The following is a 23,504-nucleotide window of genomic DNA, read 5'->3' as shown; positions in this document are numbered from 1 at the left end:
GGAAAAGAAAGAAAAGAAAAAAGAAAACCTTTTCTGCCTTCCTTCCTTTCTTTTTTACAACGGTCTGGTGCTGGGCGCAGGTGGCTTCATCTTTTCCATCTCCCAAACTCCTGGGTAGAATGTGGTGATGGTGTCAGGGGTCACACCCCAAAGAAGGGAGCAGGAGAGCCTTGGCCCCTTAGGTGGGGTCTCTGGTCCCTAGTAAACCTTACCCATCCAGCTTGCTGAAAGTAGGCCCCTGAACCCTGGAACCCTGACACTGCCACCTCCCCCTGGCATTTGGGCACTGTGAACCAAGGAGCACCCACCCTGAAGTGGCTAACCACCAGCAGTGCCAGTCCCCCGAGTGAGGTGGGAGGAAGAGAGGGAGAAGGGATGAATGTCAGCCTGGGCTGTCTCTGTCCTTGCACACACCGTGAAAGGGTTCCAGCCCCCTCTCCTGCCCCTCCCCACCTTACTTGTGTCTACCCCAACATGACCTTTGGGATTCATTTGGCTGAGAAGCCGTGGCTCTGACTTGAGCCAGGATGGTCCCTAGAAGTAGGGCCGGGGTGAGCACTCCCCACCCTTTCTGTCTGACTAGGAGCAGGAGTAGCTGAGACTGGGGCCCTGACAGAGGTGAGTGGTGAGGGGGCTTCTGCAGCCCTGAAAGTCCTAGTGTGACTTTCACTGCCAGCAATGCTGGCCCCCACCCACCCTGACTGTGCCACACCATGCATTCCTGCAGTGCCTTACTCCTCAATAAAGCACCTTTGGAGTCAGTCCTCTGTGACAGTGCAGGCCGGGAGGGAGGGGTGGCTGTGGGGCCTGTGGCTAAGCACCCTGGGTTCTGGGGCCCTCCCAGCCTGTGGCTGAGTGCCCGAGCATCCTGGTACCAGCCCCTCTTGGAGACCTAGAAGGCGGCTTCAAGGGAGAGGATTGTGTGACTGTGAGCCCATGAATGTGGGAACAGATGTGTCAGATTGGGAGGCTGGATGAACATAGGAGTGTGACTGTGGGTGTGATTGCCTGGCTCCTGTAAGAGGTGGGGAATGGCAGCGTTTGGGTAACAGTCTGACATCACACATGCATGTGGAGGTGTGAGGGCAGCAGTAGTCGTTGAGGGCGTGGTCACTGAGCAGGGTGAGGGGAGAAGCGCTCCACGGGGCTGTGCAAAGCCCAGACACTGCCCAGGCTAGCTGGACTTGCCACGTTTGGGCCCAGCCTGTGGTTCCTCCAGGTAAGGGGGCCGAGTAGAGGAATAGGGGCTGCCTTGCAAAAAAGAAAAGGGGTCAGGGGACTGAGGAGGAGACACTGCAACTCTGGGCCAGCCCTTTCGTCTCCATGCAGGTACCTAGGCAAGCAGTGACTAGGGCACATGCTGACCCACTGCCCCCGGCTGGCTATGACTCCCTGCCCATCCACTCCTGGCTTCATCACCAGCCTCCCTTTCTCTTTCCAAGACAGGCTTTGCTACTACTCTGCCATAACCCAGACACTTCCCACCAGCCCTGGGCTCTTCCTTCCTCTGGCACCATATCCACCTCTGCCTCTCCTGCTGTCTCCCTCTCCCACTGACCTAGAGAAGAGCAAATCTGCCTGAGCAGGTGCTGAGCAGGCCATCTCTATTAATTTGCACATGTCGATGGGCCTTAACCTTTGAAGCACCCAGTACCTACAGCTGATGACCTATTCTCTGAGCTCCCCAACCCCACTCTGTATGTGTGTAAGGAAGGCCACTTCCCCAGGCTCCAGTCCTGTCTCTTCTGGTGCATTGGTCTGCAGCTTCAGATGCCACCTGCTGCTGTGGTAGAGCAGTAGGTGAGAGGGACCACCACTGATGCAGCCTTGGGGTGTGGTTGGAACCACCCTTCTCCTACCACTTTAGGATTCTAGCCCTGCAATGCTAGGCTCAGCCGAACCCCCTCCCACCTGCTGTTAGATGCCTGGAATTACATTCTCTTTCCTCTTCCCCCACAACACTTCCAGATCCTGTTCTGCGAGCCTGGCTGCTGCAGAGGAAGAGTGAGCCTACGATAAGGACTCAGGGCAGTGGGACATGGATCAATGGTGTGGGTAGAATGGATCAGGGAAGGTGAGACATTGGCTCCCCGGAGTCCCTTCCACTTACAGCCCCAGCTGAAGGTCACCATTTGTCTTTTCTCTGTCCCGCTTCCTCCACAGGCACACCAGAAGAGATTTTCCACATCCAGTGCCCCAGGGCTCACTTTCCCATCATCTCCAGTCTGCCACCGTGGGGACTCCTCACTTCATACCCCTTCCCTGGGTGACACCCAGGGACAGGCCCCTCTAGGGCAATATGGCCAGCGAGGCCCTAGGGAAGCCCCACTCTCCTACACATGGTGAGGCTGGAGGGTGTGCTCTGTCTCACACCTCTGCAGGCCCCTCCCAGGCAGGCTCCAGGCCCTGAAAGGGCCTCTGGGAGTCAGGTTTCTATTGAGGAGAGGACACGATTCTGACAGCACAGAAGCATCAAGCTGCCTGACCTTGGGCAATTTGAGCAGGGACCAGTAGTTCCTGCAGGGATGCTGCAGACCGGCCCTGGAAGGAGGGTAAAACCTTCCGCTCCCACCCTAGGCCCTGAAAGCCTAAGAACTGAGGCACTAGGGCCTATCCTCAGAGGCACAGGGACTGTGGTAGAGGACACAGAGCTGGTCCTTCTAAAGAAGGGGTACTCCCCAGGGCCTGGGGGCGGGGGGGCTCTAGGGTGCTACACGTGGTGAGTGGCCCCTGCCTCCCCGAGGAAACTACTGTTGGCCCGGACAAGGGAGCTCATTAAGGGAAATGAGGTTTCCCCCATGCTTCTCCCTCTAGGAGAAATTAGGGCAGCCACTTAGAACCTCTTTTTATTATTATCTTGAAATACGATCTCTCTCTGTTGCCGAGGCTGGTGTGCAGTGGCACAATCGCAGCTCACTGCAGCCTCAACCTCCCAGGCTCAAGTGATCTTCCCACCTCAGCCTCCCAAGTAGCTGGGACTACCAGCACACCCCACCATGCCCGGCTAAGTTTTTGTATTTTTTCTAGGGACAGGGTCTCACTATGTTGCCCAGGCTGATCTTGAACCCCTGGGCTCAAGCAGTCCTCTCACCTGGGCCTCCCAAAGTGCTGGGATTATAAGTGTGAGCCACTGTGCCCCGCCTTAGAATCTTTTTTTTACTAATTAATTTAAGAATTCCTGAGCCCTGCTATGTTCCCTGCTATGAGGGAATATAATGATGAACAAGCTCTCAGGGCGCTCACATTCTATTTGGAGGAGACAGACAATAAAGAATTAAATAAGTGAGCAAATGAGACCAAAAAAGCTTAGCTAGTGAACAGCACTACACAGAAAATTACAATAGGATGGCGTAACAGAGGCACTTGTCAGATGGTCGGGAGTTCTTCTCTGAGAGGTGGCATTTAAGCTGAGCTCTGAATGGTGAGTCAGCCATGCAAAGGTCTAGAGCAGGACATTTCAAGCTCAGGAAACAGCCAGTGCAAAGCCCTAAGGTGAGAATGAACTGGCCTCCATGTGTCAGAACAAGAAAGAAGGGCTGTTGAGACAGAGGTGGAAGATGAAGCTGGAGAGGCGGGGAGGGGGTATTGCTCAGCTCTTGGAGGGCTTAGTAAGCCCGGGTGAGGAGTTGGGATTTGATTCTTGGTGAGATGGGAGCCACTGGAGGGTTTTAAGCAGGGAAGTGACATGATCTGATTTATGATGGTAAAGACTGCTCCGCCTGCTGTATAGAAGTAACGGAGTGGCGAGGGGCAAGAGGGAAAGCAAGGCTAGGAGGGGCAGGCTAGGAGGTCACAGCAGTGAGACATACGGGCGCTGGGACTAGGGTGGTTGCTCGGAGTGGACAGATTCTGCACCTGTTGGGGGAGTTTTGGGGGCATGAAAGAGAAGAATCCTGAGGAAGTTCTAAAATTTTGGTTTGAGCACCAGGGTATATGGTGGAGGATCCGGTTTTGGGAAAAAAGGGACATCCTGGTAAGGCAAAAGACCTGTTAGCCCAGAGGGACTGTCCCACGGGAGCTGGAGCCACAGCCCTGAGTTCTGGAAGAGGAGGCGCTGGGATGGAGACGTAGAAGCTGTTGGCATGTGAGTGGCGGTGAAACTCCGAGGAGACAGGAAGACAGAGAACCCGGAAGCTAGAATAGTCTAACCGCAGACTCCAGGGAGAGCAGGGAGCCCACGCTGCTGACTTCTGAATCCCACTCGGCCTTCTGTGATGCCAGGAGCCTTCCTGATGAGAGCTGTGGACTAGGAGTGGGGGATTAAGGAGAAGTGGAATGTGAGCACCAAGAGGCCAGAACTTCTGACTTGTTCACTGCTGTACCCTCAGTGCCCACCTGGCACAAGGTAGGTGCTCAAAAGCACCTGTGGACTGAAGGAGGAAGGAAAAGGTGTGGATCTCATCACACAGCTGAGATTCCAGGTCCCCAGTAATACGGGTTTGTCAAGATGCCTAACTCTGGGCAGGAAGGGAGAAGATCTCATATGTATGGGAGTTCCCCTAACCAATTGCACAGTTTTCTATTTCTCTGTGGGGAGGTGGGATGGCACAGGAAGGAAGGGTTGACTAGATCGGCGCCGAAGGACCAGCCTGAGGGCCAGGCTCCCCAAAGTAAGAGATGGCCAGATGGAGGGACCAAGCCTGAGGAAATTGGCACTGTTGGGGACTGCCACCAGAGGGCACCCCGGGCACATGGCAGGAGATAGACACCACTCAGCCCAACCAGACTGCACAATTTTGCCTTTTCCTCTTCTGAGGTCCAAGGCCCTAAGAAATGGGGAGATCAAGGCAGTTGGGGGAAGAGGGGCAGTTAGGTCACTCAGATTTACTGAGTGACTCATCCAACCCTGGAACCTGACCTTATTACAGAGAGAGCCTGGATCCTGGACAGAAACTTAGTTAGCCTTTATCAAGGTCACAGATAAGTCCTGAGTCTGCTTATAGACTAAACCCTGACCTTGATCTTAGACTGAGCCCTCACCCCAGTCCATACTGTGTCCTGACCTTAATCACAGACTGAACTTGACCCTAGTCACACTCTGAGCTCTGACCCTGCCTGTCCATTCATCAAGCACTGACCTTGATCCCAGACTGAGCTCTGACCCCAGTCCATAGACTAAACCCTGACCATTACCATATAGTGAACCCTGACTTGGACACAGACTGATCATGGACACACATTAGCCCTTATTCTGGCCATAGACTGAGCCCTGACCCTGGGAACAGATAGCGCTAACCCTGGTCCATACACTGAACTCTGACTCTGATCACTGAGCCTGACCCTGAATCTGGTGCCAACCTGAACTCTGACCCTGATCCATATGCATTGAATCCTGACCCTGGACAACAACTGAGCTTTTATCATGGTCACAAACTGGCCTTGATCCCTAAGACTTGCTCTTCCAACACCCCAATGAGTTAAGGACCTTCCAGAAGAGGCTCTTGTGTCAGGCCAAGCTTTAGTCTCAGAAGGAAGTAATTCCTGGAACCACTTTTGTTGGGGAGAGAAGGAATTCTGGGTCTGTTGGGGAGAGAAGGAATTCTGGGTCTCCAAATGGTCCAGAAACTCCTCGTCCTTGGAACCCTGAGAGGCCAGGCAGAGAAAGGCCAGTTCTAGGCTGCCCAGGACATGAGGGAAGAAGGCAGCTAGGTACCTTCTCAAGGTACCCCCCACAGCTGTGGGGGCGGGGCCTCTTCTGCCTGCCTGTCCATCTGGGGAGCCTCCCCACTGGCAGCCTCTTCATCTGCACTTCTGACTCCCTTCTGCTCCACGGTCTGTGCTCCACTCCTTGCTAGCTTTCCAGGAAAATAAGGAGAGACATTCCATGCGAGGGGTGGAACCAGGCCAAGACTGAGGGCCCCATGCCCCCAACCCGTGTCCTGGCCGGAAGAGAAGCCCCTCCCTCTGGGAGCTCACTTTGGCTGCTTGCTCCAAACAGGCGAGAAAAGGTGAATCAGGCTCAAGGCAGCTCCAGCAGGGCCTCAGGTTGACAGTGGCCAAGACATAGGAGCACGAGGCAGCTGCATGGGAAGTCCCCGAGGCCCCAGTATGTTCCTGGAGTCTGCAGCATGTGAAGATGTGGTAGGTGAGGGCAAAGGACAGCACAGTCCCTCCCCAGGGCACACTGACCAACTTAATTTCTGCCATCCCCAGGGTTCAGCCTGGGTGCCCTCCCACTGCAGGGCCCACCGGCCTCCAGGCTCACCTAGGGAGGCACCAAGGGCGGGGGTGGGGGCCGAGCCAGGCAGGAGCTGGGGCGGGGGAGGGGGCAGCTTGAGTCAAAAAACGCTGATGCCGAAGACAATGAGCTCTCCGAGGCTGAGGCAACTCATTTGGTCCCGGCCACGCTTTATTAAATTCTCATAAACCTGTCAGGGGGGACAGGGCTCGCTTCAGTTTACCTCATTAGCCCGACACAATGACAGTGGTGGGGGGACAGGCAGGGTGGGGGTGCAACAAGGGGAGGCTGGCGCTCAGAGCTGAGAACTGAGCCAGCCGGGAAGATAATTGAATTAAGTGGCTTTTGTTAATGGTTTTTAAGACTCCAAAGTGTAAATAACATTTAGGGGCTTTCTTTTAATGGGGCTGGGGTTTTAGAGACCCAGGGAGCTTAGGGGAGGCCCAGCCTGGTCCCTGCCTTCTCCCCCACCCTAGGGGAGCTCCCGAGGGGAGAACTTGCGGGAGCCGCCCCAGGGATGCATTGCAGTTAGCCTTGGGAGGACCGAGGGGACTTCCCCAAGGGAAGGGGACAACATCATCGGAGCCAAAGAAGCTGAGACAACTTCCTGGTGAATCTTTGAAAAGAATCAGAGTACGTGAGCAAAAGAGGGGATGGATGCAGGGGGCTGTGATGACCTACCCAGTCCTGGAATGCTGCCGTCGGACACAGTGGCCAGGGATATCTCTGAGATGTTGCTGGAAGCATGGTCCTGGCCTCCTGGGGTCAATGTTCATTCCCCATGAGAGGTCAGTGGGAATGGAAGGTACTGGTTGTGTTGCCAGCAGGTAGTGAGCTTCCCATCAAAGTGTATGTGGGAATGCTGTGAGTTGGGGTATCCCCAAACAAGGCAGTGGATTAGACTAGATCCCAGGCTTGCTGAAGGCAATAGGACTTGATCCAAGCTGTAAGAGGAACCTGAAAAGATGGCATGGTGAGCTCACTTCTCTGGGGGCACAAGGGCCTTGGGGAGCTAGGTGCCAGGGAACAGGGACACAGACAGAAGTTGAGAATCCAGCCCCTGGCTTTCCTCAGTCAACAGCTTCTCCTTCCCTGCAGACAAGACCAGGTCAGGGAGTTGGCTGGATTGAAGGCAAAGGGCTCTGGGCTAAGATCCCAAGGGGCTAGAGGTGAGATGAGGCAGGGCTGGCCCTGGGCCAGCCCACAAAGGGTTAAGGCGCTAATCGCCCTGCATGCGACAAAGGGAAGTGGGTTTTCTGATCCAGAAAGGATCAGTCCCTGGGACGCCCCATCAGGCCCTTCAGCGTGAAATTACACCCCAGCGGGGGTGCTCCCCTCCCCCTACACACACATTACCCGCCGGGCCTGGCACAGGATTAGGGCCCAGAGTCATCAGCATAATAGATTGCACCTCCCCACCCCATCCCTTCCCCCAGGAACCTTCAGTCCTGCCTCCAGACCTGGGCCAGCCTCTTTCCTCACGTCTGTCCACCTGGCAGTTGCGCTGCCTGGTCATCTTGGCCTCACTCTTGGTCTAGTCATTCCATCTGTCTCCTCCAGCCATGCATTGAGCCCCCACCTCACTCCTGGTCATAGCGTCTTCATAACCTTTAATCAGCCTGCCAAAGGTACATTCCATTGCTTAAGCATTTGGTGTCTGTCTTCCCCCTCAGGTAACACACATCCCCAGGTAACAGCACATCAGGTGCTGTCCTGCTCAGCACTGCATTCCCAGTGACGGGGCTGCATCTTCCATGCAGATGGTGCTCAGTCAACTAATGCTGACTTCCCATCCACCTCACAAAGACTGGGGCATGGTCCCTAAACTCTGGATGTTGATGCCGAGAACTAGGAGACTGTGCCAGGACAGGGCCATGTCCTCTGGAAGAGAGAGGAGGCTGTGGCATGGCCGCTGCCTTGGACCTAGCCTCATCTCCTAAAGATGGCATGAGGGAGGCAGGCAGGAAAAGTGAGACGGCCTGCAAGGACAGAGGGTCCACCTGTCCTTGGGTGCTGTCCAAGGAGATCCACTCACTCCACTGCCCCAGGCTGCTGTGCCTTTGCCCTCTGATGACCTCTAAGCCCCATCTGCACCCCCAACCAGGAGGACCCAGCATGGGCAGAAGCTCTGAATGGAACAATTGAGGAAACAGGATGCTATCACATGGAAGACAAAACCCAGAAAGACTCTTGGAAACCAAGGCTGCCTGAGAAAGGCACCTGTATGGATCACCCTGACCAACCTCTACACAGGAGACGGAGGCCCAGAAAAAGCCAGGGCTTGCCCAAGCCCGTACTGCAAAGCTATGGCAAGGCCCAGACAGAACCCTGGTTCCCTGAAGTCCTCGGCAGAGCTTGTCCCTCACATGCTCTTCCCAGTTAATTTAACAAGTTCAGTACTGGTTGAACACAAATTCCATACCAGGCTGTATGCCATGCCAGCTTCTGCCCAGGGAGCTCCATCTGGCAGTGGTTGAGAACTGTATATAGTGGCCAGAGGCATCAAGAGAAGGAGGGGCATCTCCCTCCCCTGTGATAATCTGGCAAGGCTTCCTGGAGCGGGTGGCATGTGGCTGGGCTCTGAAGAGTGAAGCCTCTCCCCAGGAGGAGGGGCCAGCAGAGCAGAGGTACCCGGGGAGAGGGCACAGTGAGTGTGTGAGGTGCTACGCCAGTCAAGTGACACACTCCACAACAGGGTGAATAGACATGTTCTGTGTGGCTCCCAGGCCAAGCCAGGCCTGATAAGGAGGCTACTGGGTGGCAGATTTCAGACAACATGAAGAAGAACTTTCCAACAGCCCTGGCGTAGGCTGCCCTGGAAGGTAGTGAGCTGCCCACCCCTTCAGGCTTGTGGATAGGAGCTGGGTATCAGTGATTCCTCCCTGGATGGAGGCCGAACTAGAGACCCGTGAGGATGTCTGTTCCGAGAACCTGAAGCAGAAATGGCCAGACTTCAACAGGCCTGGCTCTTCAGTAGGTGACCTCTGCCCCCACACCTTGTCCATCCTCCTGGGCTCTGCAGGCCCCTGGTGGCTGGAGTGTGGGAGAGGGAGGTAACAAGGCAGACAGAAGAATGACTGCTTTTTCAGTTATTCTTCTATGTATCTATGGCTTCCACCCAACCCGGCAGGGTGGGGCGCTTAAATCAGGATCAGAAGTTGTCCAAAGTGTTAGGTAACAGGGGTACCTTAATGGCGCTGGTTCCGGGTTCTTCTTCCTCCTCGATAGAGACCCGCCAAAGAAAAACCAATCAGAAAGAGATGCCTTCCCGCCCTGGTCTGAGCCCAGCCCCCCAGCCAACCATTGACCTCCATGTAACGTCTCAGAGTATAAAAAGCCGAAGACCCGAAGCCCTCTCTCTCTGCTTCCTCTTCGGCTCCCTACCTAACGCCTCCAATAAAGATCTCTTGACCGTACCCGGTGTAGCGTGGTCTTAGCCTGAGTCTGTAGAGTCACTCTTTCATTGGTGCCGTGACTCGGATCGGGACCCCCCTGCCTTCTGGTGGGACCCTGATCCCTCTCAGGCTTAGACCAGGTCTCGGTTGGTCTTCGCCCATTTTCCTGTTCGCCGAGCTCCGCACCCACCATCAGCTTCCATCTGGTAAGTTCCCCTTCTCAGGCCTGCTGCTTAGGCCGATCGCACCAGGTCCAACCCACGTTCCGCCTAATGCCCCTACGGCAGCGATAGGCCCATTGCTTCTTCCTTCTGCCTCGACCCACAGGGAGCGGAGTTTTCTCCCCTCTTCCCTTTCTCGCTTCCGGCCTGGGCCCCCCTTCCCTTTCTCATCTCAAAAATCCTGGTACCAGGTGGCCCACGGTCCTTGGCCATAGTTGGCCCCTCAGTCCTTTCGCTTTGGTGACGACCGAACCGGAAGCTCTGAGTCACGTCGCAGTGTTCAGCTATTAGGGGACGCCCTACTTAGCCCTCACTGCAAATCCTCTTGTAGCCCCGCGATGGGAGGCTCCGCATCCCTGCTGGCCGACTCTCCCCTACGATGCCTCCTAAACAATTTGTCAGCCCTAGGCTTAGCGGCCAACCTCAAACCAAAACGTCTAATTAAATACTGCACACAAGACTGGCCCACTTACCCCTTAGATAACCAAAACAAGTGGCCCCCTTATGGGTCCCTCGATCCTGGTATCCTCCAGGATCTCTATAACTATTGTGAGTGAACAGGAAAATGGGCAGAGATCCCGTACCTCCACGGGTTTTTCCTCCTAAAGGCCCTGAAACTGTCACCCTCCCCGACCCCCCTCATTCCTTCTGCTCCTGACTTTGATCCCGCCGATGAGCCCCCGCCATATCACCATCCACAGCCCTTCCCCCCGGCTGCCGCCCAGCCCGCAAGGGCCCCTCCCCCGGCGGCAGCCTAACCTCCTTCCGCCAACCCCGGCCTTCCTTCCCCGTCCTCTCCAACCTCTCCTACTTCCTTTCCTCCACCTTTCAGCCCTCCTACTACTCGCTCCAGATCTCACCTCCCTGTCCTCGCTCCTCTGCGAGAAGTAGCAGGGGCAGAAGGCATCGTTCGCGTCCATGTCCCCTTTTCTATGGCTGATCTTTCACAAATCGAAAAACGCTTAGGCTCCTATACCTCCAACCCTGCTTCATATATCAAAGAATTCCAGTATCTTCTCCAAGCTTACAGCCTCACCTTTCACGATATTTACATGATCCTCTCTAACACCTTTCTCCCTGAGGAGCGCCAGCGAGTCTGGGAGCAAGCCTGCACTTATGCCACCAAACAACCCCAGCTCTGCCCATAGGGGCGCAAGCAGTCCCTGAGCAAGAGCCTAACTGGGATTACAACACCCAAATTGGTGTCGCTGCCCAGGACCACTTCGCCACCTGCTTAATATCCGGGCTGCGTAAAGCAGCCCAAAAGGCAGTCAATTTTGAAAAACTCCACCAAATCGTACAAGAAAAACACGAAAACCCATCCGCCTTTCTTGACTGCCTTACACAGGCACTCCAACAATATACCAACATAGACCCTGAGGCCCCCAATGGCAGGCAGCTTCTCATGTCCTATTTTTTCGTGCAAAGCTTCCCAGACATTAGAGCCCAATTAAAGAAGCTAGACAGAGGTCCCTTCGCCCCACAGACCGAGATTCTGGCCACCGCGTTCAAGGTATACCATAACTGTGATGAGCAGGTGAGGAGGCAAAAGTGTCAAATGCTGGCTCAAGCTCTCCGAGCCCCTCCTCAGCCAGCTGTAAACACTGGTGACCGTAAGCCACCATTTGCCCACCGTCAGCCCCCTGGGCCCTGCTTCAAGTGCGGCAAAGAAGGGCATTGGGTCCGTGAGTGTCCCAATCCCAGGCCTCCACACAAGCCGTGTCCAGAATGCCACCAGCCCGGTCACTGGGCCATCAACTGCCCCAACTCCTGGAGGAGGGTTGGGCCAGACCCCAGCCCTGCCCCCGACCTCTTGGGACTGGCCATTGATGATTGACAGAGCCCTGGGACTCCCTCCCCGACGCACACTATCACTGCACAGGAGCCCAGGGTGCCTCTCACAGTAGATGGGCGCCTCGTCACCTTCCTCCTCGATACAGGAGCTACTTTCTCGGTTCTGTGGGAATTTTGGGGTGTCACTTCCACTTCCGGCCCTCCTATAGTCGGGGTAGGAGGCCAAACCATGTGCCCAAGAACTACCCCACTTTTATCCTGCTCCTTCTCAGGTCACCTCTTCTCTCATAGGTTTTTAGTTATGCCCCAGTGCCCCCTTCCCCTATTAGGAAGAGATATCCTTTCCAAGTTTAGAGCAGCCATCACTTTTAACCCCATAGCTCTCCCAGACTCCGCCTCCCTCCTCGCCCTAGTTGCCAGCTCAACTGACCAACCCCACACTCCGTCTTCCTTGTCCCTATCTGTCAACCCCACAGTCTGGGACACTGCCACCCCCTCACTGGCTCACTGCACTCCTGTTGAAATCTCTCTAAAAAACCCCCACCACTTTCCATGCCAGCCCCAATATCCCCTTCCCACTACCAGCCTCAAAGGCTTGCAACCCCTTATCTCAGAACTTCTACAGAAGGGGTTCCTTAGGCCAACACACTCTCCATTCAACACTCCCATTCTAGCATTAAAAAACCCAATGGAAAGTTTCGCCTAGTTCAAGATCTGTGGCTTATCAATGAGGCTGTTAAGCCCATCCACCTGTTAGTCCCTAATCCCTATACTCTCCTCTCCTCTATCCCACCCGATACAACACATTTCTCAGTGGTGGACCTTAAAGATGCCTTTTTCACTATTCCCCTCTCCCCGCAGTCCCAAGACTTCTTTGCTTTCACCTGGACTGACCCAGATACCTAACAGTCACAACAGCTTACCTGGACAGTACTTCCCCAAGGGTTTCGAGACAGCCCCCACATTTTTGGTCAAACCCTTGCCTCAGATCTCAGACTACTACACCCCCCTCTCTCCACTCCCCTGCAATATGTAGATGATCTCCTCCTATGCAGTCCCTCTTTAACAGCCTCTCAAACTGACACCATTTCTCTCCTCAACTTCCTAGCAGACAAAGGATACCGGGTATCTCCCCTTAAGGTCCAACTTTCCTCCATGCAGGTGACCTATATAGGAGTCCTCCTTTCCCACAACTCCAAGGCCATCACCCTAGACCAGAAGTGCTTCATCCTGAGTCTCCCGGTCCCCAAAACTAAGCAAGAACTTCTCTCATTTCCAGGGCTTGCAGGGTACTTCAGAACATGGATTCCCAACTACTCTCTCCTAGCAAAACCACTTTATGAGCTGTCCCGTGGAGCTCCATCTGAGCCCCTAGATACTACTGTCACCCAACCTTTTCAAGCCCTCCAACAGGCCCTTCTAAAGGCTCCAGCCTTACATCTCCCAAATCTCCAAAAACCCTTCACCCTATATGTACATGAACACAATGGCCTAGCCCTAGGAGTCCTATGTCAAATGCAAGGACCCACATTTGCCGCCATTGCATACTTGTCCAAACAACTAGACCCCACAGTGGGAGGGTGGGCCCCCTGCCTCCGGGCCCTAGCAGCTGCCTACGTCCTACTCTTAGAATCAAAAAAACTCACTTTTGGGGCAAGCATTGTTATTGCCTCTCCACACCAACTTAAAGATCTCCTCATATGTAAGAGTCTACAAACCCTTCCTCCTTGTCGCATACTTTCACTTCTAGTCTCTTTCCTTCACGACCCAACTATTTCCTTCCAGCCATGTGCTCCCCTCAATCCTGCCACTCTCCTACCAATCAATCACCACCCTCCTCAACATGACTGCATTGAGATCCTAGAATCCCTCCTCCCTTGTCCGACTCATATAACCGAAGGACCCCTAGACAGTCCTGACCACACCTGGTTCACAGATGGCAGCTCTTTCACATTACAAGGGCAGCGCCTTGCAGGATATGCCATAGTCTCTCTAACCCAAACCATATAGGCAAAGTCCTTACCACCAAATACCACTAATCAACAGGCAGAACTCATTGCGGCCACCTGCACTTTCAAGTTAGCGGCAGGCAGCTCACTTACGCTTTCCACAGACTCTAAATATGTCTTCCACATCCTCCTCTCCCACTCGGCTATCTGGAAAGAAAGAGGATTACTCACAACCAAAGGAACATCCATCACCAATGCCAGCCTCATCTCTCATCTCCTCCAAGCCTCTTTACTTCCCACAAAAATCGGAATTGTTCACTGCAGGTCCCACCAAGTTGACTCCTCCCCTGTAACCCAAGGCAATAGCAAGGCAGACCAAGAAGCCCGACAGGCAGGCCTATCGGCCCTATCCCCCACCTTAATGCTAGTCAACACAGAGCCATCAGGCCCACACCTGTCAACTGAGTCAAAACACGCTCTTTTCACATACCTTCATTCCATCTTCCACACCAACCCCCAAACGTTGAAGGTGTTCCTCTCTTCCTTTTTCACCTTAGACTTCTCTGATTTACAGTTCCTCCAACAGCTCACGTCCACCTGCACCATCTGCCAACGCACTAATCCGCAAACCCCACTACGGCCAGGCACCTTCCCCACTCATCAGGCCAGGGGACACCTCCCCGGCAGCGATTGGCAACTTGACTTTACCCACATGCCTCCAGTTAAAAGATTTCGATACCTCCTAGTTCTAGTTGACACTTTCTCCGGGTGGGTTGAGGCTTTCCCGACTACCAATAAGAGAGCAAGCACAGTTGCTTCACTTCTCCTATCAGAAATCATCCCGCGGTTTGGGATCCCCTCCTCCCTCCAAACTGACAACGGTCCTGAGTTCACATCCCAAATCTCACAAAATATAGCAACAGCTCTCAACATACCTTGGCACTTTCACATCCCATATCACCCCAATCCTCCGGAAAAGTCGAACGAACCAACCAAACTCTTAAAGAAACCCTAATTAAACTCACCCTCGAATTACATCTAGATTGGACAAAACTTTTGCCTACTGCTTTATTCAAGCTCCGAGCTCTCCCAAAAAAACCAACTCTCTTATCCCCTTTAGAAATTATGTACAGCCGACCGCCTCTTCTGCCAGGCATTAGCCCGTCTTCCCCCCCATCCCCCCAACACATCCCATCATCCCTCCTGTCCTTCATCCGTTGTGAGCTCTGGAGAACACAGGAAAGCCTTTTGCCTACCCCTGACTACATTACCCCTACATTCCCCCTCACCCCAGGAAAGTGAGTGTACTTCTCATTGCCAGACAACCCACAGTCAACCTCTCTCACTCCAAAATGGAAAGGGCCCCTCCAAATTATACTGTGTACACCTACTGCAGCCAAACTCCAACAATCTCCAGGACAACTAACTCCCTGGCTCCACATTTCCAGGTTAAAACTGGCCGCTGGCCCAGATCAACCAGACGCCCCTCCCAGCGGCACCTGCCCGCCCCCCACCAACTACACCTGCACACCGGTTCCGCACCACCCCCTCAAACTTCGCATCTCCAAAACGCCTTCACCTCCCCCAATCACGGAAACATAACGTCCCTCTCTCCACGCCTTTTCCTCAGTTTTCTTCCCCTCAGCCTCCTCTCCCTTCACCTCAAGTCTCCCTCAAAACATCTCCGCAAAACTCCTTGTATGCTGCTGCCTCCCAAATCCCCGCCGCTGACTGTTTCCGATGTTCCCCTTCTAACAAACCACACAGTCCCTGTTTGTTCCAACTCAACTGCACCTACACCACCGCTCCTCCAAACTTCCCAGCCCCCGAAGGCTGGTGCAATGGCTCCCTACACAAGTCTATCAATTCTTCCACTGGTGGCCCCTGTGTTCCCGTCACTCTCTTTCCCCAACTCACCCTATTACCCTTCTCTCATCAGCATACCACTTTGACCACCCTGACCTAGACCCCTCACAGATTCACCAACACAAGAGAGCAGTTTTCCTACCATTCATTCTCGGGCTATCCCTCACCACCTCCCTACTAGGCTCAGGACTAGGGGCTGCCTCCCTAGGTTACAGCGTGTATCTCAAGATTCCCAGTCCTTAGCCACTTTACAATGTCAAATCACATCCCTAGCAGAGGTAACACTTCAAACCGCCGAGCTCTAGATTTACTCACCGCTGAAAAAGGCGGTACTTGCATCTTCTTACAAACATTAAAAACTTACATAACATTAGGAAGAAACTAATAGGGGCCAACTCGTCCCCATCATTGTGGGACACCCTAAAGACCCCCCTCCTAGCCTGGATCCTCCCATTTCTAGGCCCTCTCATGCGTCCTCTTGTGCTCTCCTTCCGTGCCTTCTCAAATCCATGAGACAGCAAGTCTCATCCGTCTCTAACCAAACCTTTAACCAGCTTCTCCTTAGACAGTATCAACTCCTAGCAAGCAGCGAAGAAGCGGCTGACTCCAGAGACAGACTCTGAGCGCCTTGTCTGGGTTCCACCAGTTCCTAGACGATCTCCGCAAAGACTGCTGGCTCATCACAGACCCCACCCTGCCCTTTGGCTGGCTACAAGGAACATTCATGGACTTCACAACCGAGGAGGTGTTCACATACAGCGCCCTACTGCTTGGCCTTATACTCCTGCTGTGCCCCGTACACAACCCCCACAGTCCTCCCATACCCCTCCCCCACGACGCCCCCGCTCAGCAGGAAGTAGTCAGACGAACCACAACGCCCATTTCCCCACTTCTTTTTTTTTTTTTTTTTTTTTGAGACGGAGTCTCGCTCTGTCGCCCAGGCTGGAGTGCAGTGGCGCAATCTCGGCTCACTGCAAGCTCCGCCTCCCGGGTTCACGCCATTCTCCTGCCTCAGCCTCTCTGAGTAGCTGGGACTACAGGCGCCCGCCGCCACGCCCGGCTAATTTTTTGTATTTTTAGTAGAGACGGGGTTTCACCGTGGTCTCGATCTCCTGACCTCGTAATCCGCCCCCCTCGGCCTCCCATTTCCCCACTTCTTAAGAAACAAAAAAGGGAGGAATGTTAGGTAACAGGGGTACCTTAATGGCGCTGGTTCCGGGTTCTTCTTCCTCCTCGATACAGACCCGCCAAAGAAAAACCAATCAGAAAGAGACGCCTTCCCACCTTGGTCTGAGCCCAGCCCCCCAGCCAACCATTGACCGCCAAGCAACGTCTCAGAGTATAAAATGCCGAAGCCCCATGAGGCCGGGCGTGGTGGCTCAAGCCTGTAATCCCAGCACTTTGGGAGGCCAAGGCGGGCGGATCACAAGGTCAGGAGATCGAGACCATCCTGGCTAACACAGTGAAACCCCGTCTCTACTAAAAATACAAAAAATTAGCCGGGCGTGTTGGCAGGCGCCTGTAGTCCCAGCTACTCGGGAGACTGAGGCAGGAGAATGGCGTGAACCCAGGAGGCGGAGCTTGCAGTGAGCCGAGATCGCGCCACTGCACTCCAGCCTGGGGGACAGAGCGAGATTCCGTCTCAAAAAAAAAAAAAAAAAAAAAAGCCGAAGCCCCGAAGCCCTCTCTCTCTGCTTCCTCTTCGGCTCCCTACCTAACGCCTCCAATAAAGATCTCTTGACCGGTTACCGGTGTAGCGTGGTCTTAGCCTGAGTCTGTACAGTCACTCTTTCACAAAGCCCCACTTAAAAGAAAATAGGGACTGAGGGCTGGGCATGGTGGTTCACACCTGTAATCCCAGCACTTTGGGAGACCAAGGCTGGCTGATCACTTGAGCTCAGGAGTTCAAGGCCAGCCTGGGCAACATGGTGAAACCACACCTTTGTCAAAAAATACAAAAATTAGCTGGGCGTGGTGATGCGTACCTGTAGTCCCAGCTGCCTGAGAGGCTGAGAAGTGGAAGGATGGCTTGAGCCTGGGAAGGTGAGGCTGCAGTGAGCTGTGATCATGCCACTGCATTTCAGCCTGGGTGACAGAGTGAGACCCTGTCTTTAAAGAAACGAATAGGGACTGAGGCCCAGGGAGGGGCTTTTCCAATAGCTCACAGTCTGAGAGGCAGGTTGGGGCTTGCAGGCTGTGCAGTCCTTTCTAGGCAGCTTACCGAGGGCAGACTGAAGGTAAACCTGAAGGAGGTGAACCTTTCAGACGTCTCGCGGGCCCTGCCTCCACAGGGGATGCGCATGCTGAGGAGACGTGGAGGGGCGGGCCGATGAGCACCTGCCCTTACCTCCCCTTAATCTCCCATGTTGTCAAGCTTCCACCTTAGCCCCCTGTCGTGAAGCTTCCACCTCAGCTAACCTGGATTCTTCCTGAAGCACTGGGGCTCCTGTGTCCTGGAGTTCTCTTCAGGAGAATCCTAAGGTAAAAAAGAATGTGTTCCCTCCCTCCTGGCTGCCCAGCACATGCTGTGCAGAGGCCAGGGGATGGGCAGGGTGACCTGGGAAGGACCCAGGCCTGCGGGTCTATTGTCCCGCTCAGGTGAGACCAACAACAAAGAGCAGCTTGTACACACACTCACACCCACATGCACCCACACACGCCCACACAGGCTCTTTCCAAGAACAGCTCTTCAAGCCTGGCTGCCAAGATAAAGGAGCCACGGGGCGGTCAACCCCAGGAGGAAATATCACTTCTGCAACTTTTGTTGTTCAGGGGGCTTTGTGAAATCTCCAGACTCTTCTTGGAAAGGATCCCAGGCCGAGGTGGCAGTTTCCCGCAGCGGGAGACATGGGTGAGGGCCACGCAGCCTCCCTGGCCTGGAAGGAGTTGGGGGAGGAGAGCCCCAGGGGGCCAGGCTCGGAGTCATTAGTGGTGGCAACAGAAGCTTAATCCTTCACTTCCATTATTACCTCACTCAATTCCCACAAGCTTGGGGGTAGACAGAGTTCTCCCCATTTTACAGATGATGAAACAGAGGTTCCCAGAAACCTAGCAGCTTATTAAATGGTCCACAGTGAGTCAGTGCTAGAAATGAAACTGTGACTGACTTGGCACCAGTCACAGGCTGAGCCGGCCCTGCCCCAAACTGAGTCCTGCCATGGCCCATTCTGAGCTCCAACTCTGACCTCTAATCGAGCTGTGTCTTGCCCTAGATTGATCCTGAATCTAGCCTCGGATTGCCCCTCCTGTTAGCCGTAAGCCCTTTGAGGTCAGAGACATGTGCACTTCTCATTCACCCCTGATCCTGTACGTGGATATACGTGTGATTATTTGAGTAATCTCCATTTTATCCACTAGACTATATCTAGGGCAGGGAACTGAGTCTATTTTTGTTTAGTGGCACTTATCATAATGTAATAAGTGCAATAATAACAAGCAAGTATTGGCTGGGCGTCATGGCTCATGCCTGTAATCCCAGCACTTTGGGAGGCCAAGGTGGGTGGATCTCACTTGAGCTCAGGAGCTAGAGGCCAGCTTGGGCAAAACAGTGAGACCTCGTCTCAAATAATAAAAATAAAAACAAATTTAAAAAACAAGCAAGTATTGAGCATTTACTAAATGCCAAAATTGTGCTAAGTGTTTTACAGATGTTATCTTTTATTCCTAACAAAGAATCCTGAAGTAGGCATTATCATTCACCCCACTTTACCAAGGAGAATACTGAGCCCCAAGGTGATACTAGGAGGAGGCGTGTATGGGATGCTCTTGGTAGTTCCCTCCACCCCTCACACTCAGTTGCCTGATGAGGAATGGGGTGGAAAAGGAAACTGCGGCTGGAAGAGGAAGTGGTGGCCCTTGGGCAGGTGGGAGAAGCAGAGGGCTTTCTGGAGGCCTTGGGTTTCTGAAGCCACAGAAGGGCCGGTGACTTAGCTGAAAGAGATGGGGTGGGCCGGGCACTGTGGCTTACACCTGTAATCCCAGCACTTGGGAAGGCTGAGGTAGGCGGATCACCTGAGGTCAGGAGTTCAAGACCAGCATGGCAAACATAGTGAAAGCCCCATCTCTACTAAAAATACTAGAAAAAGCCAGGTGTGGTGGCGGGTGCCTGTAATCCCAGCTACTCGGGAGGCTGAGGCAGGAGAATTGCTTGAACCCAGGAGGCGGAGGTTGCAGTGAGCTAAGATCACACCGTTTCACTCTAGCCTGGGCAAAAAATGCAAAACTCTGTCTCAAATAAATAAATAAATACATAAATAAATAGAGATGGGTGGGAGTGAGACCAGCTATATATTTTATGGGGTCCAGGGCAAAATGAAAATGTAGGGCTCCTTGCCTAAAAAGTAAAGATTTCAAGATGGTGACATCAGAACATTATGGGCCCTCTGAGCCCAGGGCCCTGTGTGACTGCATGGGTCACACGCCCATGAGGCGGCTGCAGGAGGGAGCATGCTGTGAGGAGGTGGGCTCAAGGCAGCCCCTTGGGGTGGATGTGTAGGTTGGTGCACATGGGTGTTCACATGGCAGCTGGAACCAGCATCTGACTCTTATGTGGGCATTTGGGTAGCATCTTCCATAAGCACAGGGCAGCCACCACCAAGTCTCTGTGGGCACCAAACCAGCAGTGTGGCTCAAGAGACCGTCTGTACAGGGGAGCTGGTGCCACTGAGCATTCGGGGGCTGTCTGGAGTGTGAGCAAGCCGGGAAGAATGCATGTTTGCGGGTGGAGCAGGTGTGTGGAGCATCAGGCAACAGAGTGTGGCTGTGTGTCTGCCGGTTTGCAGTGGGGCTGTGTACACAGGCATGAGAGACAGGGAGACAAACACCCTGGGATTGTGTGGTCCAGTGCAGAAGTCAACATGTCGCAGGGGTGTGAGAGGATGTGTGTGTGCGTGTGTGCTGTGAATGTGTGGGGAATGTGTGTGAGAGACTGTCAGTGTGTGGGGGCGTGTATGCCTATTCCCACATGCCTTCCTGGGTGCTGGCCCCTGCTGTCTTCCCTATTGTGAGGGCTCCCAGGTGAAGACCTCTCCAGCCTGCCCCAGCCCAGCTCCCAGGCCTCTGTGGGACCAAGTCCCCTCTCAGAGCGACATTCCTGCCTGCTGTGGGGTGGGCAGCCCCACAGAGCAGCCTCCTAGGCTGCTGGGGTGATCCTGGGCCAGTGGTGTCAGGTTCCCAGTGCTGAGCCCTCCCTCTGCAACCCTCTAAGGGCCTTTGTTGGAAGTTCAGACACACTTGTCAGGAGGGCGGGCAGAAGGCCACCTCCTAATCGGCTTTCCCAGAAGCTAAAGGAGAATGAGTGATGGGGGTGGAGGGCTCCAGCCCAGAGCAGCTCTGTGGGAAAGAGATGAGGGAGTTGCCCAGCCCTAAAGGAGTCCATCCCCCAGACCTTCTCAGCAGGGGCCCCTTCCCCAAGAGCCCCTAAGGAACCAGACCCCTGAGCTGCAAGAACACTGGCCAAAGCCTAAGAGAAGGGGGAATTACCGGGCGCCGTGGCTCAGCCAGGTGGTGGCTCACGCCTGTAATCCCAGCACTTTGGGAAGCAAAGGCAGGTGGATCACCTGAGGTCAAGAGTCTGAGACCAGCCTGGCCAACATGGTGAAACCCCGTCTCTACTAAAAATACAAAAAATTAGCCAGGAGTGGTGGTCAGTGCCTGTAGTCCCAGCAACTGGGGAGGCTGAGGCAGGAGAATCCCTTGAACCCGGGAGGTGGAGTTTGCAGTAAGCCAAGACCGCACCATTGCACTCCAGCCTGGGCAACAAGAGCAAAACTCCATCTCAAGAAAAAGAAAGAGAGAAAATGGGGAATTTGGAGAGAAGCTTCGGGGAGCCGCCTACCTTTCCCATTTCCCCCACCATGGGCTATCTGAGCACCAACGGCATGCTGGGCCCAGAACTGCTCAGCTTCTCAGCCTCCCCAGTGCCTTCTCCTTTTTACCTCCTCTGAGCCACCCAGGAAGCAGGTTGGACCTGGTTAAAGATTCCTATTCAACAGAAGAGGAAACTGCAGACCAGAGAGGGGTAGTTGTTTGCCCTTAGTAAACAGCAAGCCAGGCTTAGCTCATCCTGGCTCCATCAGTAGCTTCCTCTTCTCTTCGTGGTCAGCGTTTCCCTGAGGTCCCATCCTCTGCTTCTCTGTCTGTAATCTCATTTAGCAATGTGGCTTCATTCACCATCTCCCTGTGACAACCATCAAGGCTAAGAGCATGGATTCTGGGCCAGCCAGGTTCATCCCTTGGTTGGCCCATGACTAGCTATGTGGCCCTCGGCAATTTATTTAACCACTCTGTACCTCAGTTTTCCCATCTGTAAATGAGGATAGTAATAGTACCTACCTCATAGAGTTGTGTAAGTATTAAGTGACTTCTTTTATTTATTATTATTATTAATTATTATTATAATTATTTTTTAAGACAGAGTCTCACTCTGTTGCCCAGGCTGGAGTGCAGTGGTGCAATCTCGGCTCACTGCAATCTCCGCCTCCCGGGTTCAAGCAATTCTCCTGCCTCAGCCTCCTGAGTAGCTGGGAATACAGGTGCCCACCACCACGCCCAGCTAATTTTCGTATTTTTAGTAGAGTCAGGGTTTCACCATATTGGCCAGGCTGGTCTCGAACTCCTGACCTCAAGATCTGCCCGCCTCGACCTCCCAAAGTGCTGGGATTACAGGAGTGAGCCACCATGCCCAGCCAAGTGACTTCTTATGTGTAAGGTGCCAGGCACAGAGAAAGTCTGTGTCAGCAGCAGAGACAGACCCTACATCTTCCCTTGAACAAGTAGAAGGCTCCTCAAATGCAGCAAACAAGACCACCCTGACCTCAGGATCATTTTCGGACACTCACTCCACTCCAGCAGAGTAGGGGTCTCCATCTATCCTATTGCCCGGCCAGAGACTTGAAAGTACCCTTGATCCTCCCCGTCCTGCTTAAAATCACCACAATGATTTTCCTTCGTTGAAATCTCTCATCAATCCGACCCCTGCTCTGCACTCCCTCCCCCAGTCCAGATGGATGCCACCCTCCTCTCACCAGGACCTGACAGATACTGGCCTCCTCTCTGATCTCCTGCCCCCAGCTCCTTCTCATGAGCCACCATGCAGTGAAAGTGGGGGTTACTAAAATACACATAGATGACCCCACTCCCTCACTGGGAATAGCTTCCAGTGCCTCCCACACCCTTGGCCCTTGGGCTTCAGTCCAAGGTCCTTGTTTCCCTCCTCATCCTCACCGGCTGGCACCACCCCCACCATCCTCAAGCCCCACCCCGACAAGTCCCTTGTTCTTTCAAGGCTCAGGGCTTTGGCAAGCTGGCTCAGTCCTGCAGCTTTCTATGAGCTATGCCTCTCCCAGGGCACCCTTCTCTTTGACTTCCTGGTGAACACTGGACCCATGAGACTCAGGTCAAAAGTCTCCCTCCCAAGGGGCCTTGCTGATCTCCCTAGACTGAGCTAGGGGTCCTCTTCTGTGCTCCCACAGATATCCCCTTTTTTTTTTTTTTTTTTTTGAGACAGAGTCTCACTCTGTCGCCCAGGCTGGAGTGCAGTAGTGCCTCGGCTCACTGCAACCTCCGCCTCCCAGGTTCAAGCAGTTCTCGTGCCTCAGCCTCCTGAGTAGCTGAATAGCTGGGATTACAGGCACATGCCACCACGCCTGGCTAATGTTTGTTATTTTTAGTAAAGACAGGGTTTAGCCATGTTGGCCAGGCTGGTCTCGAACTCCTGACCTCAGGTGATCCGCCCACCTTGGCCTCCCAAAATGCTGGGATTACAGGCATGAGCCACTGTGCCCATCCCAAGGTCTCCATTTTTTGAACACCATATCACCCTGTGTGGTATTGTTTTCCTTACTTGTTTCTATGTAGCCAGCTCCCAGCACAGGCGTAGGCATACAGCAGGTGCTCTGTATATGCTGAGTGCATGAGTGATTTGAACTGCAGTGTTACCAGGGCGCCCTTTACGCCAGGGAAGGTGTGTCCCTTGGGGCTGAAGTACATTGGAGGCAGTCAATGGCTCAGGCCAGGGGAGGGAGCAGTGGGAGATTTGAGGCAGATATTTGATCTCTCAGCCCCTCCCAGGGAGGCAGGGGACAAGGTGAAAGGGAGCCGC

The sequence above is a fragment of the Nomascus leucogenys genome, chromosome 12, assembly GCF_006542625.1.
Source record: "Nomascus leucogenys isolate Asia chromosome 12, Asia_NLE_v1, whole genome shotgun sequence".
NCBI lineage: Eukaryota > Metazoa > Chordata > Mammalia > Primates > Hylobatidae > Nomascus > Nomascus leucogenys.
Note: the sequence above shows the minus strand (reverse complement) of the source record.